At 37.1% G+C, this 20022-nt stretch overlaps 1 protein-coding gene across 2 annotated transcripts in view; it reads right to left on the minus strand.

The window, feature by feature from the left end:
• The window catches only part of ZBTB20 (zinc finger and BTB domain containing 20), an 838685-nt gene extending 822547 nt beyond the window's left edge, over positions 1 to 16138 (minus strand). The window contains exon 1 of one of the 2 annotated variants that reach the window (XM_054482786.2): positions 16080 to 16138. The gene's annotated coding sequence lies outside the window, so the exon portion shown is untranslated. The remainder of the gene's footprint in view (positions 1 to 16079) is intronic. The other variant, XM_054482803.2, reaches the window with a different exon arrangement.
• Between the last annotated feature and the right edge of the window lie 3884 nt (positions 16139 to 20022).

The raw sequence follows: 20022 nt of genomic DNA on the forward strand, positions 1-20022 counted from the left end.
CTACTAGTGAGTTATTATTTTGATTCACTGTTAATATTTTATAATATTTTCCTTAGAATTTTTAAATTTACTTCATAAGTGAAATTATACATTTTTTACTATATAATCTTTAACAGAATTAGATATTAAATTATGGAATATTTTAATATTTTTCCATGGCCTAGAATGATTTAAATTACATCAAAATTATCTATTCCTTATGTTTAAGTGACAACATCTGGTCAAATTTCTAATCTTTTCTATGCTAAGTAGTATCTGCTTTCTACTTCTTCTTAGGTCAATTTTTATCATCTGTATTTGACTAAAAGTCCTTTTATTTCTCAAGGGTTTTAAATTTGTCACATAGCTACATTCTTATTTAACATTCTTTTCATCTTCCAGTTTTTTCTTCTTTTTCATTTCTAATTGTGTACTTTTGTCATTCTTTTTCCTAAAGCTTTATTAGTGAATTAAAATTCATATAACATAAACTCACCATTTTAACTGTATTGAAGTATATAATTCAGTGACATTCGCAAGGTTGTATAAATATCACCAACTACCTCCAGAACATTCTCATCACTCCAAAAGGACACCCTATACTCATTAAGCAGTCATTCCCCATTTTTCCTTCTCCCAGACCCTGGCAACCACTAATCTCCTTTCTGTTTCCACCTATATGCCTACTCTGGACACTTCATATAAATGAAATCACACAATATGTAGCCTTTTGAGTGTGGCCTCTTTCACTTAGCATGTTTTCAAGGTTCATCCATGTTATAGTACGTATCAGTACTTCATTATTTTTTATGGCTAATATTATATTGTATAGATATATCATAGATGAATAATTTTTATTCCTTCATTCAGCAGTTGATGGATATGAGTTGCTTCTGCTTTTTGGCTACTATGAATAATGCTGCCATGAATATATGAGTATAAATTTTATGTGAACATATGCTATCACTTCTCTTGAGTATATACCTCAGAGTGGAATTGATAGGCTCATTTTCTTTTTTGCTTTATCATCTTCACAAGGAGTTTATGTACCACATTGATCTTTCCAAAGAACCAGCCTTTAGATTTATTTTGGGTTTTACTATATGGTTTTTCTGTTTCATTACTTTCATCTTTCTAACAATCCCCTCATCTTCTGTCTTGTATTATTCTTTATACTAACTTCTTAACATTAGGTTATCTTTATCTTCCATCTTCCTTAATAACAAAGGCCTTTAAGGCCATCAGTTTTCCTCTGACAACTGTTTTAGCTAATTTTCATTGGCTTTTACAGAAAATATTTTCCTTTTCATTGCTTTCTAGGTGATTTCCTCTTTATCCAAAAGATATCTGGGAATGTTTTAATTTCTATGTAGATTTTTTTAACTTTTTAGAAAAACTTAAAATTTGATATATGTTAGCTTATAGTCAGAGAAAGTGCCTGCAAAATCTCTGCTCTCTAAAACTCAGTTTTCTTAGCAGCCAAGTGCAAAGATGTTCAAAAATATTTAAAGAATGTCAGATTCTACATGTATATCAGATCAAGTTTATGAATTACCCCATTTATCTTAGTCATCGTTTGAGTTTACAGAACTGTCTAGACCTTTCCAATAATTTGTACTCTATGGAATTACTATAAACAAACCTGCCGTATACAGATTTTATGTGGTTATTTTCTTCATAAACTGTGCCTTTTATTATAGTACCCCTTCTTTCTCTTTTAATACTTTTAACCTTGAATTCTATCTTATTTAATATCAATGTTGTCATTCATATTTTGCTATTTTTCTTTTGTTTGCATTTGCCTGATATCTTTATGCCCCTCATTTTACAAATAACTCTTCTTCATAACTCGGTCTTATTTTTCTTGTAATATAATTTAGGTGGCTTATGTTTTTTAGTGTAGTCTGATATTAACTGTCTTTTAATGGGAGAATTTAGTCCATATACACTAAATGTAGTAATTGATGTGCTTAATGGTATATTTTTCAGTTACTTTATATTCTTATTTTATATTATTGTTTCCTTATTCCCTTCTCTATTTTGCTTCATCAAGTGGCTATGCAGTCTATTGTCTCCTTGTTAATATGTAAGTTCTAAGTGCTATTTCATTGCATTAAAGATTATCTTCCCTTTCTATACTCTAATCAACAGATTAATATATGTAAAAGACACTTCCCCCCACCATCAAGAAATTCTATTCCCCCTTTCCTCTTTTCCTAAATAAATGAGATCTTTAGAATATATTCACTTCCGTCCCTCTTCTCTTCCTCCTTTCCTCTCATCTCCCACCACCCATTTTCCTCCTCTTTTACTTTCCAGCTGCCCACCTTCTCTGTCTCCCATGTTCCAAAGAGACAGCTTAGTACATTTTAAAATTTCCTAAAGAACTATCCTTTTATTTCAAGAGCCTCAAATTACCTATTGTATTTCATATTGCTAGCCAGTTATCTCTGTTAGATAAAATTATACACACACACACACGGAGTTATATATGAATGCTCGTTATTCCTACCATTTTCTTTCCTCTTCATCTTCCTCATCTTAAAGTCTTTATTCTAGTTCATTTGTTGTTTGCTTATAATCTAGATTCTGGCATTTTCTCAGAGGGGATATAATCACTACATACAAAGAATTCTTGCATATTCTTAAATGTATTTCTTTCTCACCTTGGCTTGCAAATAACTTTCTGGGCATGGAGATTCCTGAATTATAGTCATTTTCTTTCAGCAGTCTGCAAATATCATTCCACTATCTTGTAACTTCCAGTGTTACAGATATGCAAATAAGTCCTATGATACTTTGATATTTTCCCCTTTATAGGAATTTGTTTTCTTCTACTTGAGAGTTTATGTCTCAATTAATTGATTTCAGAACTTTTATTAGGATATACTTAAATGTGTCTTTTCTTTCAATCAAGACAATAAATCAGTAAACCCTTTTAATCCACAGACTCCAGTCTTTCTTAGTATCTGATCAATTTTGCTAGTTTTTTAAAATTTTTACTTTGTGAGGCCAAGGTGGGTGGATCACAAGGTCAGGATATCGAGATCATCCTGGCTAATATGGTGAAATCCCATCTCTACTGAAAATACAAAAAGCTGGGCATGGTGGCATGCACTTGTAGTCCCAGCTACTCGGGAGGCTGAAGCAGGAGAATAGCTTGAAGCTGGAAGGCGGAGGTTACAGTGAACAGAGATCGTGCCACTGCACTCCAGCCTGGGCGACAAAGTGAGACTCCGTCTCAAAAATAAATAAATAAAATTTTACCTCTTCATTATCTATACTAATTTTTCCCACTGTAATTCCTATTATTCACGTTTTGATTTCTAGATCTATCCTCTAAATCTCATCTTTTTGATTCAATATTTCATCATGGGTTTTTTTATATGCTTGGATACATTTCTTGCATTTGGTCTTTTCATTCACTAATTCATGTTTCAACAGTGACTATGCTCTCCCACAAATCCTGAGTTGTTCAAATGAGATATATTTAATATCTGAAATTATTTTCTGTTCTTTGAATTTCCTTAAGTGCTCCCAATTTTTGTTTTCAAATTCAGTTTTCATGTTTTTGCCAGTAGTCCTAGTTACCTGGAGTGTGTACTCTGATTTTCCTCTCTCACTTGCTATGGGTCTCCTTAAATGAATTGCTATTTTTCGCTAACTCACTGGAGCTCAGGTCTGGTTGCCAGATTATCCTAAATGGCAGAAATATCACAGGTGGTGAAAAGCAAAGGTAAACAGCCTGTCAGTTCCCTGCAAAGGCACATGGAGAAAGAGCTCTGTTGTCCTATCTCTATTTCTTTTTAGCCTCCAAAGACAGAGAGGACTCCACCAGGACATTCAGCTACTTTAGCTTTTTAGCAGCTGGCAACACTTTGGTACTTAAAATGGATAAATACTGATCTTCTCCTACAGGAGTTCACAAACCTCTAAAGCCCAAGCTCTTCCTCCCAATGTCTGTTGCTTTCCCATATTTACCCACGGACTCCAGCACCATTCTCCAGTTGCTTGCCCAACTGAAGGCAGAAGTTTCAAAGCAGTGTTTCTCTGCCCAAGGTGTCATGACAGTTGTTTATAGGTCACAGCAGCCATTTGCTTCAGAAAGGCAGGCAGCTTGGAATTGGAAGTGAAGAAGATAACTATATATAGCTACTTTGTTTTCAAAGTCTTTAATTTTAAAAAAGCCTGGGGTGGAGTGGAGTATGTGGGTGTGAGGTATGTCTGGACTTCATTACACCTATTCCTAAGAATCAATAGTTTCCTCAGAAAGCATATTCCTGAATATATAAAATGACAATATGTTCTTCTGCATGCTCTTAGATAGAGATCGTGAAATACACTCCAGCTATTAATCACTTTAAGTAAGCTTTAATGCAATCCCAGTTTTAATTATTCCAGGACTTAATTATCTTTTGTTTTGAAAACAACTTCAAATCAATTTGCTGTAGTTTCAGTTAAAAAGACAAATTATGACTTTAGCCAATCAAGTTTGCCAATGTCTAACAAGTTTTATAAATATGAAAAAGTATGTCAGCTATTTATATAGGAATTACATGTGTCCCACATGTGGTTTACACGATGTTACCCTCTATATTGTTCACAACTCAATTACCTTTTTTGCTTTCTAGAAGAGCTAAGTAATTATATTATATTATCACTAATATTACAGTGTTTAACTGGATAAGACTTCTAAATAACTCAGATAATTAGGTAAAATAATTAAACCTATTTTTTAATTGTGTGAAATTTTATGAATATTCCTTAAGAATTAGAAAGCTCATATAAAAAGTTCAAAATCTCAATTGCAATCTATGAATTACAAAGCATAGTGTGCTTTGTTTGTCCCTCTATCCAGATAGGAATCATATAGGATATGAAATATGGGTTTCATCCTTAAATCAGCAGATAATATAATTCTGTGTACTCTATTCAACACAATATCCTGAATTGATTGTAGTAGATTTGCTTTACCACTGATGGGAGATACCTGACATATTTCTTTTCTGAATCACGGTAAATGTAATTTTATTGGAATTTCTGCCATGATAGAATTTCATTAAGTACCTAAAAGGATAGAAAACTGTGAGCATGTACAAACACGTTGGGTCTTGGAAAAGTACAGGGAAAGTCTATAATAGGTAATAATTTTAACAATGCTAAATTTGAACTCCAATAAGTAAATGGATAGTCTAGTAAGGAAAAATAATTTTCCTAGGATAAGTACAAAAAAGCCTGATCAACATTGAATCCCTCCTGTGTGCCAGATATTAGGCTAAGCACTAAAGCTATAAAGATAAATAAAGCATGGTACCTGTTGTTAAGGAACTGCAGTTAAGTGTACTATAATTCTAAATGTTACCTTTCCTAAGTGATGAATGTCAAAGAATTTAAGTTATAAGCTAAACTGCATATAAAACATCACACTGAATCAAATTCACTTTACACCAGATGCACGCATTTGTGCATTATAAAACTCATCATTACACATATAAGACAGAAACAGAGTAATGCATACCCCAAATGACAGAAACCACCATTTATTTTTGGCTCTTATACACTTTGGTAATTCACTTAACAACAAATGTTGAGACTGTAATGCAGAATATTTGAATCAGAAGAACCTAGAATTTTGTTCATTTTTCCCATACTGCTTTTCAGCTCAAATGACCCCTTTAACACAGTATTGCCTTGCTCTCAACCCCTTTCTAAAACAAGAAAGATTATTAAAAGCATGAGTGTTCAAGGTATTTCTCTGAGGGTCAGATGTATAAAGGACAGTGAGATACAAACAACATAGCTGTTAAGAACACTAGGTCCCATAGGCTATCAAAATTACAAGAACAATAGAGTACCACCAATGATGAACTTGAGGAGAAAGGTGCCATGCACAAACTGAATGTTGATAATTTTTCTAACTTTAAAATACATTTTTCAGTGATGTATCATTTGAATTATATAAAATAATTATTATACTATACTTCTTAATGCACTAAAAATAAAAGAATGAAGAAAATATCAGATATTCTCATAAGGAACAGTGAAGACACATAAGGGATGGTATAGCAATTTCATTATTCTTTGACTGCATTCAGATGATACAGCTTATATTTGTAATATAGCTTAACAGTGAACATTATCTTTTGAAAACTTTTTTTTAGTACCTTGTATACAAAGGGTATATGAGTACGTATGTATACATGACACACGTACTTGGTTGGAGGTCATTTAAATTATCTGAAATAAAAATTCACTTTAAAGGTTACTATAATTCCTTTTAATTCATGTATGCTGACTATACTAAATATAATCCAAAGTCATGTACACTGACTTTACCTGAACTGATTTGAGACTACTACTCTGATAGAAATGCATTTATACTATCAGATAAAATTAAATCTTTCTTTCAGTATAGTGACAAATCAAGGAAAAGTTAAAGTACGTAATAAAAGTCTAGACTGTATTCCACTCAAAGCATAGTAGAGGCTGTTTTAAAATTCCATGAATATGGGAAGGAGGAGACAAAAGCTAAATTCCACAATAAATAAAACAAAATTAAGGTATATAATATTTTACCCCTCATATCCATCACATCCTCAAGAAAGTTAACAGATGTTTTCTTGTTTTTGAAAATTGGACAGCAAACAACAATGTAAATTATAAATGTTCCTAGAACAGTGATTTCCAAATTGGGTGGCACACAGTAGGCATTCAATAAATGGCTTACCACACAGATTGTGCTACATTGCATATCTTTGTCATGCACTTAAACTTACTGCCTAACTCTAGGTTAGGACTGATGATCATGTTTTTGTGCCAAAAGCATAGCAGTCTTTGTTTTCGAAACTCTCGGTGACCCATATTTAAGCCAGCTATTGGTTTCTGAAACAAATGTTAAGGGCACAAAGAACAAACAAACACAAAAGCCTGCCAAACTCATAGGATTTGCTACCCTTTGAATATATTGTTTCTAGTCTCCCTCACCCCTATTTCTGTATGATACCTGGTTCTTGGTTATTCAGTCGGGTTTGATTTAGTTTTCCTTTTTGACCTCTACCTTCCCAGAACTTCCAGTAATACTTCCTTTGTCCTGCTCCTACCCATGATTTCCAAGGCCTGCTTTAACATGGTACCCAGCTCCACTGTTGCAAATAGAACTAAATCAGGCAGCAGTTAGAGTCCATTCACTGTACAACCTTTAGACAAATTCTCTATCATCATTTTTAATTCTAGACTGAAGAGTTACATTTTTAAAAGATTCTATCACAGCAACCATTGTTCCTACTTACAACTCTTTCACCTTGTACCCTTCTCTAGAACCTTCTCCAAATCTATGCCTTTCTGAAATAAAATTGCCATTATTAATCTGGGCAAGCACTGAGTTAAAACTGTCCCAGAATAGAGGTCTGATGGGGTGGTGATTAAGAGCTTAGGTTCTCCAGAGCTGTACTTGAGTTTAATTTCCCATGTGTTTTATACTTAGCTGTGTGACTCTGAACAAGATACGTACCCTTTCTGAGCCTTCACATATCTTTAAAATTGGGATAATAAAGGTACTTGTCTCACAGGATTGTACAATTAACTGAAAAAATGCAGATATAACCAATGACTGCAACAAAGTAAGATCTCAGTAAATGTTGGCTACTATTGGTGGTGGTGGTGTGATTAGTATTACTGTTTAAAACAAGGATAGAATGCATTTACTTTTCACTGTGCTTCCCACTAATAATTTTGCTAGTCTTTTTGGTACTCACAGCTTTAGACGAGTTAGTGATTCTTCAATACATATACTGGGTTTCAGTTAACACTAAAACCAGCTTCCCTTAAGCACATTTAGAATATCTTTTCCATTATTTGCATGCATTGAAGCATTCATACCACATTTTGGGTCCAACAATTGATCTAAAATTATTCCTACAATTTCTCCTGATTAGCTAGATGTTTGGTAAGCTAAAATAGCTTAGCGTCATCTAACAGACAGTATATTTTGGCTATGAGGTGATTTATAAAATATTATATGATCAGTACCAGGAACATCTGGAGCTGTGGGTGGATGTGAGGAAATGAGAGGATTCAGGATAGCATAGCTTCCTGCAGATTGCTGTTTCCATCTAAGATAATGTTAGATAGCTTTAGGCCTTTCACTACCATTCATACTAGCAAAAAGGATGAGTCAATTAAACAGAAACTGAGAGTAAAATTTTAAATTAGAACTTTGAGATTATCATTAAAGATCTATCAAGTAGGTATATACAAATTGTATATAGTTGTTTCTTTCAATATACAACAGGACAATATTTGCAAAGTCTTTTCTAATAGATTCTTTCCTCTGTGAAACATCAAAATAGTCAGATTTCTTTGCCTACCTTATTTTCCTTCCTATGTAAATCTATCTGTGCATGGATATAATATAAGATCAAAAACTAAATGCAGTAGTTAAAAATTACCAATTTTATAAGATATGCATGGAGGTGGTTCCTGATTACTCAATGTATACCTATGTTTTGCTTAGAGAAGAGAATCACAAAACCAAATTTATCTTTTATCTCTGAATAAATGTATCTATCTATAGATTTTATAGAAATAGAAAAATGTGAGTTGATTCATTCTGTTGTTACCGGCATCCTCAATTTAACAACTTTATGTTGCATGAAATGCAGAGTTAAGTTTACAAATTCTATTACCAATACACCTTCCTGAGTTAAGATGAGTTGGCAAAGTATTTATGTAAACTAGTAGATTTATTATACTTGCCCACTATGAAAGATTATAAGTACTTAATATCATATATCTATACTTTACTAGTGTGCTATGTTAGAAAGCAAGTATCATTAAAATTAAACTTTTATGAAAGACTAAAAGTGGAAAGCAAAGTCAAGTATTTTATATATATACTGTTTCTAGGTGTCCTAAGCATCAGTTTCAGTAACACTACCAGAAGCTAAAATAACAATTCAATTGTTGAAGGAAACAAACTCAGATGATTAGAACTGAAAATGACCCTAAAAATGAAAAATCTAAGGTGCTAAGGTGGAGATCTGCATAGATTATGCAACATGCCATAGATCATATAACTAATTAGTGGCAGCAGTAGACCTAGAACAACCTCTACTAACTCCACATCTGAGATTTTTGACAATGTATAATAAAGTAAGAGTTAAATTTAATATATGAGAGATTGAAAAGGTAGATATTGCCGCCAAGTTAAAAATCTTTGGATGTAATTACTTCTACTTACTTAATTTTATATTCCTAAGACAACACATTCAAAATATCATAAAATTGTAAAAACTGGTTAGAAGTAATGAAAACTACAAACAAAATGTATGCTTTATCTTAAATCAAAACCATGGAAAAGGCCATTTTCTAAAGGAAGCCAGAGATTTACTGAAAATGTGTGTGAGTGAGACAGAGTGTGTATGTGTGTGTGGTGGTGGTAGGGGTCTTTGTTTTGTTTTGTTTTGTAAATTGTTAGAGATTGTTCTATTAATAGTTTCCTTTTGTAATGGTAATCTGTGCTCCAAAATGAGGGCACACTAAAATGAATTTCTGATAATTTATAAAGCAGTGAAATACAAATAAATTTCTAGAAACTTACTGACAGTAAGAAAATGGGTACCAAGAGTTTCAAAATTAAAAATCAAAATCTTTTTAATATTATGTTGAATTAGAACATCTTTTTAAAAGCCAAAAGTAATTGAAAAGAGATTAAATTGGTACACTCAACTCTCTAAACTGTGTGTATATTTTTCTTAAAGTGCATATCCATGAGCTGACAGTAAAGACAGGCTGGCTGCTTTGTTTGACTATAGTTCTGTTTACCTCATACTGTCAAGAATGGATTTTGACACAGTATTAATATTGCTATTTTTATTGATATAATTAGCACTGCTATAAATAATTTCTTGTGCTGCCATATGTAAGTATATCATTACAATGAGCAGTATTTAGTGCTTCTTTTTCTTATATGACACCTTGAAAACAGACTGTTGGCCCAAAGAACAAAAGTGACCTCATGATATGGGAATCACTGAAAAAAACATTGCCCTGTCAATAGAGACTACTGTTTTGTGTATGACTTCACTAAACAAACTAGTTTATATTTGTTTGAAACTAAAGTTTCTCACCAATCTGCTGTTTCAATTTCACATCACACCATATTGTACCTAAAACAGGCAATCTGGATTCCTGTTGCTACTTTTTCTTCCCCCAAACAGCTCAGGAATGGGTTTGAAATACAAGGCTTGAATACATAAAGCAAAATAATTAAGACACCCAAAATTCAGAATGGGTGGGTGAAAACAAGTACACTTGAAACCATTTGTGTAACTACTAGTGGGTGGCCCACTGTGAGTTTTTGACTATATGAAAGCAAAATCAAAACATATTTTATCTTGCCTCTAGATCACATCAGCTGTGACAATAACCTTATCTGGACCTTGAATAGTTTGTTCATAAAACAAAGTAGGGTGACTGACCCAGTGCATATTCAACACAGAGTATGAAGGCCAAAAGAAAATGACAATACAATTCAAAACAAGTTTGTGGAAATTTTAGACTAGTATATTAAAACCTTTCTTTGTCTCTATCACTTGACAGATGGTTAGCCTTCACACAGCCTAGTATCTCTGGCAAAGAAATGACTGTGTCTCGCCAATAACACCCCAAATTTTGACTTAAAATGCACTGTACACATGCTTAGACTTACCTTACAAATATGAATATTAATAAACTTAGTCATGCTTACTTTATTACTATAAAAATTTGACAGATGTCAAGATTTCATTTTCTGCCATTAAAAATACCTTCTTGAAACTCAACTATCTTAGGTGGATATAAGGTTCTATGAACTCTGCACTTCAGATTTCATTCATTTCACAGGTTGGCTGGTAATCATGCTTAAAAAAATACTTCCAAAATAACATTTCATCCCAAAAATATTTAAAAATTTACAGAAATTTAATTAGCTTGTGTTTCTATGCTATCCATAGGAAAGTTGTGGTAACAAAGTGGCTTAAACAAAATCACCAGGGAACCCTGAATACACTCCATGTCAAGGACCACAGGCAGGACTGGAATTATTTATCCAGTATTGGTATGTCTTTATTCAAAAATTGCTCATTTATAAATATATACTCACACACACATGCAAACACACATCGATCAACCATCCTTACCAGAAAACAGGAAACGATCTTACTTTTTAACATTCTATTAGCCATTCTTCCATTTTGCTCTTTAAAAAAAATTCAACTGAGGCTGGGCGCGGTGGCTCACACCTGTAATCCCAGCTCTTTGGGAGGCCGAGGCAGGCAGATCACGAGGTCAGGAGATCAAGACCATCCTGGCCAACATGGTGAAACCCTGTCTCTATTAAAAATAACAAAAAAATTAGCAGGACGTGGCTGTGCGCGCCTGTAGTCCCAGCTACTCAGGAGACTGAGGCAGGAGAATTGCTTGAATCGCGAGGCGAGGCTGCAGTGAGCCAAGATTGTGCCACTACACTCCAGCCTGGCGACAGAGCAAGACTCCATCAAAAAAATAAAAAAATAAAAAAATAAAATAAAAATTCAACTGAAACAATGTATTCATTAGTTATAAAGTCTGTTTCCTCCTAAATCTTCCTATTTATAGCTTTCAGATGCTGGCAAGTCCGTATACAAATAGCCAGAGGCAATCACAAACTGCTCTAAAGTGCATTAATATGTACCCTTCCTGGAAGAGGCTGATTATGTTCCAAATTAGCATAAATAGAGATCTAATGTAGGTATAAGCGTGACAAACCCTCCACAGCACAGGATGGGAGGACTGGGGGAGGGAGGATTGTATTTAAAAAAGTTATTCCACTTAAGAACTAAACTTGTATTTTGCTAACAAAGTAAGACTCACCATGACAGATGGGAAAAAAAATTAGAAAGGAAAAACTGTTATTTGAGAACTATGAACTAGGTTTTGGAAAGGTGAGACACCCACTACTTGAAGTCACAAACTCAGCATTAAATCATATACTCATTTAACCAGGTACCAACTTTCCTTCTGTTAGAAACCCAGGATTTTTACACCTACAGACTAAATGATTGAAGTATTGCTAAAATCTTCTGTAATGTTCCTCTTGCATTACAAATAAGTCTATTAAAGCAGAAAAGTGTCAATCAAATGCTTTTGAAAAAATGGTTTAAATAACAAAGCATTTTTTGCAGGTCTCTCCTCTTTAATGTCACCTATAAACTAATTACAATAAATTTTCACCTTCTCTTGATAAAATCACAACTGAAACTAGGCATGGTGGCATGCACCTGTAGTCCCAGCTACTAGGAGGCTGAGGCAGGAGGGCGGATCACTTGAGCTCAGGAGTTAAAGTACAGCCTGGGCAATAAAAGGAGATTCCCATTTCAAAAAACAAAAAAGAAACCCAGAACTGAAAAAGATTTAGGTACTTGATTTTTCAGATATGTTCCTAAAAACAAATCCTAACCAAAAATTAACAGATATTCTAGCTTTTGTTTTACCATACTTTGCTAACAAGATAATACTATGTAGGAATTTTATAGTAAATTTCAAGACACAAGATTTTTTTAATATAAAGCAACATTTTATTTATTTCAAAGACATTATTAAAATCATGAAAAAAATCCCTATCTGTTAAAATTACCAACTGAAATATATGGAGAAAGTTTCATGACAATAACAAAAGGTACAAATAAGAAATAAACTAAGATCTTCCTTTCCTATCACTGCCAACTGGTAAACACCTTCCTCCTTCTCAAACTTCTGTAAGCTCTTTCAAACTGTAGTTCCTAAAACAAGAAAGCAGCTAGGTTTCAAAGTTTCATTAAAAAATCTCCTCCCCTAACAATCTAAAATGCACAAAATGTGTGTGACATTAGAATGTAAGCTCCACAAGCACAGGCAATTTTCTCTCTTGTTCATTATTACAATCCAAGTGTCTAGAACAATATGATAAATTTAACCATCCATTTCAGAAAAATATGATTATTTCAGAGACTAAAGCAAAGCCCATCAATCTCTACTTCCGTATTCCAAATGTTTCGAAGAAGTCTCTGCTTGCCACTGATTCTGTGAAGTTATTCAAAATAATATGTAATTATTTTATAAATTATAGATCGCAGGAACTTAGCTGTAGCTTTTATTGCCCTTCTAAAACGACCTAATTATTCAGACTGGCCTTTTTTTCTAGAAAGTCCAATTTACCTAATTATTCAGACTAGCCTTTTTACTAGAAAGTCCAATTTGTCTAAAAAGTCTTCTGAAAACTTTCACTAATGCAACAAAAATAATTCGCTTAGAATATTTTTTCCTTAGATTTTCTTCCTGTACCAAGTAGTCAAACTCTTATTGGACAACAAGAGGAATTAGATATTTGCGGGTCTCAAAAACTTTCTGATCCAATTATATAAGAAACTGGCATCACATCAACTGGTAGTACTAAACACCCCCTTCCCCAATTATAGCCCTCACATGAAAGTTTCTCTTTCCTCTAGTATTCCATTTAATCTCATATTTTCTTTTAGTAGCTAGTCAATGTACACATGACCTATATGTGCATTTTCTTGGTTTTGTAGTAATCTTAAAACACGGGCCTAGATGGGTAAGCATAAAGACTTCTTCCTGGAAATGGATAAAATTTGACAATTTTTAATCTGATACTTTCTTTAGCTTGTTAAAATTAGGACCTCACCGTGAAAGGGCATATTGCTGTGGAGGCTGGTAGCCAGCAAACTTGTCACCTGATCTTCATATGCACAAGGCCTGTATTCCACTGGTCTATAAAATCTGAAATCATAAAACCAAAAATATCCAATTGCCCAACTCACTGAGCAGCTAATATAGTTCTAGAAATCTCACTTTTCTTCTTCTCACCTGTTTACTTCAACACCATGTGTGCCCAAACCTAAGGCCCTCCAAAATTGAGCTCCATAAAAATCACAACCCCAATCTTGAAAATTAAGCCTTGAGTACTGAACAGTTACATCAGCAATTCCTCAAGGGCAATTTCAAAAGCTTTCCTGGGAGACTACTGGAAAGATGGCACAGGGATATCACCATGCACTATGTGTGCAACAACTTCGATATATTCTAAGAATCACAAAGAACAAAGGCATGAAAATCAATGTAATTTTTTTCTTTCACTAGAAAAATACAGATTCTTCATTTTAAAGCAAAAACGCAAAAAGTAGCCACATCTTGACTGGACAAACTTACAGTTGACCCTCAGTATCCATGGGAGATCGGTTCTGGGACCTCTCTAGGAAACCAAAATCCACAGATGCTCAAGTCCCTTACATAAAATAGTGTAGTATTTGCATTTAACCTAAGCACATTCTCCCATATACTTTAAATCATCTCTAGGTTATTTATAATACCTAATACAAGTAAACGCTATATATTAACAAATCGTTGTTATACTGTATTGTTTAGGGAACTGTGGCAAGAAAAAAACTATATATATTCTATTCCATCTATTCCCCCACACCCAAAATATTTTTGATCTGCAATTGGTTAAATCCACAGATGCAGAACCCAGGCACAGGAAGGGCTGACTGTATGTGACTGGGAGTGGAGGGGGATCTATATAAATATTTTCACAAGATAGCAAAACGTACTTGGGATTGGGAGCATGAACAGAAATGAAAACAAACCATTATAAATTTAAGGATGACTGGTTATCACTTAAATTTAGTGTCTACAGCTATTTAATTTATTTATAAAATGGTAATTGTGTTTTAAAACTTTCAATGGCAACAAGTTACAACAGTAACTTCAGAATAGCGTTCACTTGAAAACACTGGGTGAATGGCCTCTATAATTTTTTTTATCTGAAATGTATACACCGCCACGCAGCGAGGAAACTTGACTTTAGCACCATTTTGGTATTTTTAATAGAAAAAACAGTGGAGAAGATTTTCACATGTCTAGAAAGGTAACATGTTCAACTTAGGTTTGGCCAATGCTGATTCTGAGGACATTACTACACCCGCAAGCTTCCAAACTACTTCCTGATTCATTCAGATTTTTACTGGAGAGCTGTCATCCTGCTACTGACCTCATCCAACCCGGTTCGGAGTGAGAGATCAGCGGATTACCGCGCTAGGTACCGTAGCTGTACGCCATATTGTGTTTTTCGCTAATGTTTAGTTTGTGTGTGTGCCTAGCATATGTTTGTGCAAGTGTGTTTATCAATAGAACTTTTAGAAAATCCCTGCCTCCTGCCTCTTCAGCATCCTTAAAAAGGATAACAGCTGGGGGCGGGGGCTGGGGGGAGGACCCAAAAGCCACACAGACACGAATGCATTAAACAATGTACGAGAGACGGCATTTGTTTTAAACTTTCAAGAACCTTCCAACCATTTTTATATGAGGAATCAAAAAGTGTTAACATGTTTTAATGTTTCCAAAGTGGCCCAAAGGAGAAGAGAAAGAAGGAAAGGTGTGTCTTCCCTTCCCAAGCCCCCTCCTCTCTAGTCGTAGAAGCGAAGCAGGCGCGGGCCGGGAGCTCCGGCGTCTGGAAAGGCATCCAGCGGCTGTGGGGCCAGGACACCTCCTGCCCCCCAGTTCTCTGAAGACGCTCCAGAGACCGCGAGAGCCACGGCAAGCGGGGGAGGGCCAGGAGGGAGGGGGCAGAAGACAAGCGGGCGCCTTTAGCAGCTCCTGAGCCCCGGCTAGCCCCCTCAGCTCCTCTTCTTGGAAGCAGCGGCTCCAGGCGCAGGGAGTAGAGAGAAGAAGGCAGAAGACACGTTTCCAGCTGCGGGACGTCCCACCCGCCCCGCCACCCGCCGACCCTCCCGCTCCTCCCTCCCGCCTCCCCGCCGGGTCGGGCGACGCAGCCGCCGGGCGCTAAGAAGGGCGCCGGGGGAGGGTGCGCGGGCGGGGCGGGGCGCGGGGGCGCGCGCGCTCATCCAGCTCAGGGCCCGCTGGCTCGCCGCTCTGTAACTCGCTCCCCTAACCCCACCCCGCTCCCCTCCTTCCCAGTCCCGCCGCCCCCCAACTCCAGGCGCCTCGCAGACGCCTCATCCCCCTCGGCACGCACACACTCCCTCTCTCCCGCCCGTCCCACAACAAATTAGAGTTTTTGGCATTACCTCCTCGCGCTCTTTAATCTTCTTTCCTCAACTCCTAAACTTCCCCCCGCCCCTACTTCTTCGGCAGAAGGCCCAGATTGGACGCTTCACTCCGCGAACCCTCTATCTCTCCCCGCTATAGGATTGCTCGCACGCCACTCTTGGCTTCAGTGAGCCAATGAGAATGGGACGCCCCTCGTGAGGTTGCCGCCCATAAACAAAATGCACTCTTCCTTCTCCCCTCCGCCCCCCCGTCCCCGCCCCCGCCCCTTTCTTCCTCTTCCCTCATCTCCGTCACCTTCGATTGGGCTAAAAGAGGCCCAATCCGCTATCTCAAACATCCATTGGGACGCGGAAACTTCGCTCAGAGAAGTATTAACAGGCGATTGGTGGACGGTCCTTCCACTTCGCCCACCCCCACAACCCCCTCCCCCCCGCCGCACCTTCACCCACTCTGAAGAGGTCAATCGTATCTCGTTGTTCAGTGATCCGGGAGGTGGAAGGCTATTGGTTCAGGGAGCCCGTCAGACCGGACTGGAGTGAGCCGTGATTGGTCGACACAGGCGCAATCAAGTTAGGTTGCTTACTCCTCCGCTCCTCCCTCCTTTTCCTCCACGCCCCCTCTCTCCCACCCCCTACTGCTTTTACTTTCTACGCATTTCTATTTCCTCCTTTATTTATTTATTTGTGATAAACTTAAATGACCCGGCGACGGAGGCGGTACTCTAGGAGAAGGCTGAGGATGACGAGCGGCGGCCTGGGGCCAATTGCCGAGAGGGCTGCGGGGTGAGGGGCAGCGGCGGTGGCCAGTGAGAGGCAGGTGTCTGGAGCGCGCCGGGCCTATGGAGCCGGGATGCCCCAGCGGAGGCGGCGGTTACCCGCTGTCTGGCGCGGCGAGCTGCGCCGGGGGAGCCGCGGGAGCGGAGAGGGGGGTGTCGCTGTCGTGGACAGCTGAGGCAGCGGGATGGAGGCTAGATCCCGGGCGGTGGGTGGGAAAGCCGGAGGGAGGGTTTGGCTGGCGGCAGCGCGCAGGGCCGCACCGGGTCACGCTTGATTCCCGCGGAATGGGGCGCAGGTTGCCAGACTGGGTCCCCAGTGCTAGGGCTCAAGGAAGAATTTGTTCATGCAGAAGATTTAGAAAAATACTATGTAAAACAGTTTGGAGTAAGCCTCCCTTAATGTAAATGAGATTTATTATCATGCCAGAAAAAGCAGATTATGTTTCTTATTACTGAACGCCTGAAGTACCAACGACCCAACCAGAGCCCACAGAATTCAATATCCTGGGTGGTAGAAGGAACAAATAAAGCAACACAGAAAATTAAGTGTGGTTCAAATACTTCAATAAAATCTTCGTCCTCAACCATTTGTCACTCAACATAGCACTCCCCAGAGCCAAATTCTTACCAAATATTGGTCCAGTACTCAGGCATTGGAGAAAAAAATGAGGCTGAAGTCCAGCAGGAAGCCCAGGATAGATTCCTAAAAAGGATTTCTTACAGGGCCAAGATGGGAGGATTGGGGAAATCGCTTTTCACTATACAAAGAAAAAAAAATACTGCCAAACTAAGTTGCACTGTTTTAGGCAGCTGATATAGCAATAGTTTGTCACAAGATAAGGAACTTTATCAAAAATACCATGCATGCAAAGAATATACTGTACTTGGGATTTGAAAATTACATTGTTTCTAGGACATGGATTTGATGTATAGTTTCCAATAGACTTAAGTCATCTGGATTTTAACCCAGGCTTCTTTGGAACGTACAGCATGCTTTCACATAAGATGCCTGGTTAGAGGTCTTTGACAGAAACTAAGCAAAATAAATTGGCCCTGGGGAAAAAAAAATGTAAGGGCCTTGACCTCATTAATACTATTAAAGCTATCTTGTGAGGATTATATATATGAGGCTTTGAGAATCCAGAAAATTATTGTGTGTGGTGTCAAATTTGAAGTCTGGGAATTGCTAGTGAGTTTGGAAGCCAAAACACTTTTAAACTTACATATAAATTTTAGCTAAAAAGTGATATTGACTGGGTGCAGCGGCTCACACCTGTAATCCCAACACTTTAGGAGGCCAAGACAGGCGGATCACTTGAGGTCAGGAATTTGAGAGTAGCGTGGCCAACCTGGTGAAACCCCGTCTCTACTAAAGAATACAAAAATTAGCCGGATGTGGTGGTGCACATCTGTAATCCTAGCCACTAGGGAGACTGAGGCAGGAAAAATCGCTGGAACTCGAGGCAGAGCTTGCAGTGAGCCGAGATCGCGCCGCTGTACTCCAGCCTGGTGACAGAGCAAGACCCTGTCTCAAAAAAAAAAAAAAAAAGAAAAAAGTGATTTAGTAAGAATAATAAGTATTCCATACAGAACAATCAGCAGCACATGAGAAAAATCAGTAAAATTTAACATTGGCGTTCACTCAGTTACTCCTATAACTTCTCCAAGGAGCAATGACCACCCCTTCCAAGTCATTCTTAAAACTTGTTGTTTTCAACAAAATTTTAAAGGTATTATTCAACCTATTGGCATGAGAGTTAAGATTATGATAGGGCACACTAGGAAAGCAGTGCAAAATATTCTAATTCAAATAATAATGATAAGGTGAAGCCCTAGGTATTACTGCCCCTATTTAAGGTAGTAGTTATGTCCTGTTCTTGTGATATTAGAAACTGGAATTAGAATCTTTCTGCCTCTAAGAAATCCCTCAATTTTCATATTTACATTACACATCTACATACCTTGATCACACTCACAGATACAAACACCCCAAAAGATGTACCAAGAATTCCATAATTATGTCAAGGGTCAAGAGAGATGTTTTCTTGGTTAGCAAATAGCAGAATTGAGAAAAAGAATAAAATAAGCAAGATGTGGTAAGAAAGGAAGGGAAGATAATACAAAAAAAATAGCTAGGTGTGGTGGCGCGCGCCTGTAGTCCAAGCTACTTGGTAGGCTGAAGCAGGAGGATCTCTTGAACCCGGGAACTGGAGGTTGCAGTGAGCCCAGATTGTGCCACTGCCTCCAGCCTGTCAACAGAGCGAGACTCCGTCTCAAAAACACAGGAAGGGAAGATGATGAAGAAGGCAAGATTGATATAAAATGAAAATACAAGTGACCGCTTAGAGAAGAATTTTAAGACTTTTATACTTCTTTTAGTCCATTAGTCTATCTATTGCCTTCACAGATTATAGTTTACAGTTCCCAAGGCTTCAAAAGAGGCCAAACTAGTAGCAAATGTAATCTACTTATGTTACTAATGAGGACACAGACTTCGAATACTTTATCCAGCGTCACAAGTAGCAGAGCTTGTTTTCAAACTCAAGTCTGTCTGCCTCTTTCCACTATACTATTTACTCATTCAACAAGTGCTAAGTGTGTATCTTCATACTAACTATAATTATTGGACATTTAAGATGCCAGGAAGTTAGAAACTAAGCATAAGAATTGGCATTTTTCTCCAAAGACTTGACTGTGTCTTGGAAGAGAGTAATAAAGGGATGAATTATGCTGTATATACATATGGCATATACAGCACAGGAATACACAGCAAAGAATGCCTAACTCTTAAGCAGCTGAAAATATTTGTAACACCCTGAACTGATCACTATACTGAATTCAAAAGTTAATCAAATCAGGTCTTGCTCCCCAGGGACTTAGATTTTAATAAGGGCACTAATTAGACATATATACACACACATATATATACACTAGCCAAATGGAAAGAATAATAGAATAAATAGTACACCTTGAGGAGTGGAAGTACAAAATCAGGGAAGCAGTAACTTTTGAGATGTTTTTTTCAGTATCTGTTAGACAATTTTCCATCCATACACACACACAACCACGTATGAAATACATGTCACTTCATATTTTTTGCCATTTGCCTAAAGACAGGTACTACTTTTCTGTACATGAGCTCATTAATAACCTGAGCAGATAACAGCCAATAAAACAATATTAAA

This window comes from Pongo pygmaeus, chromosome 2 (assembly GCF_028885625.2).
Source record: "Pongo pygmaeus isolate AG05252 chromosome 2, NHGRI_mPonPyg2-v2.0_pri, whole genome shotgun sequence".
NCBI classification, from domain to species: domain Eukaryota; kingdom Metazoa; phylum Chordata; class Mammalia; order Primates; family Hominidae; genus Pongo; species Pongo pygmaeus.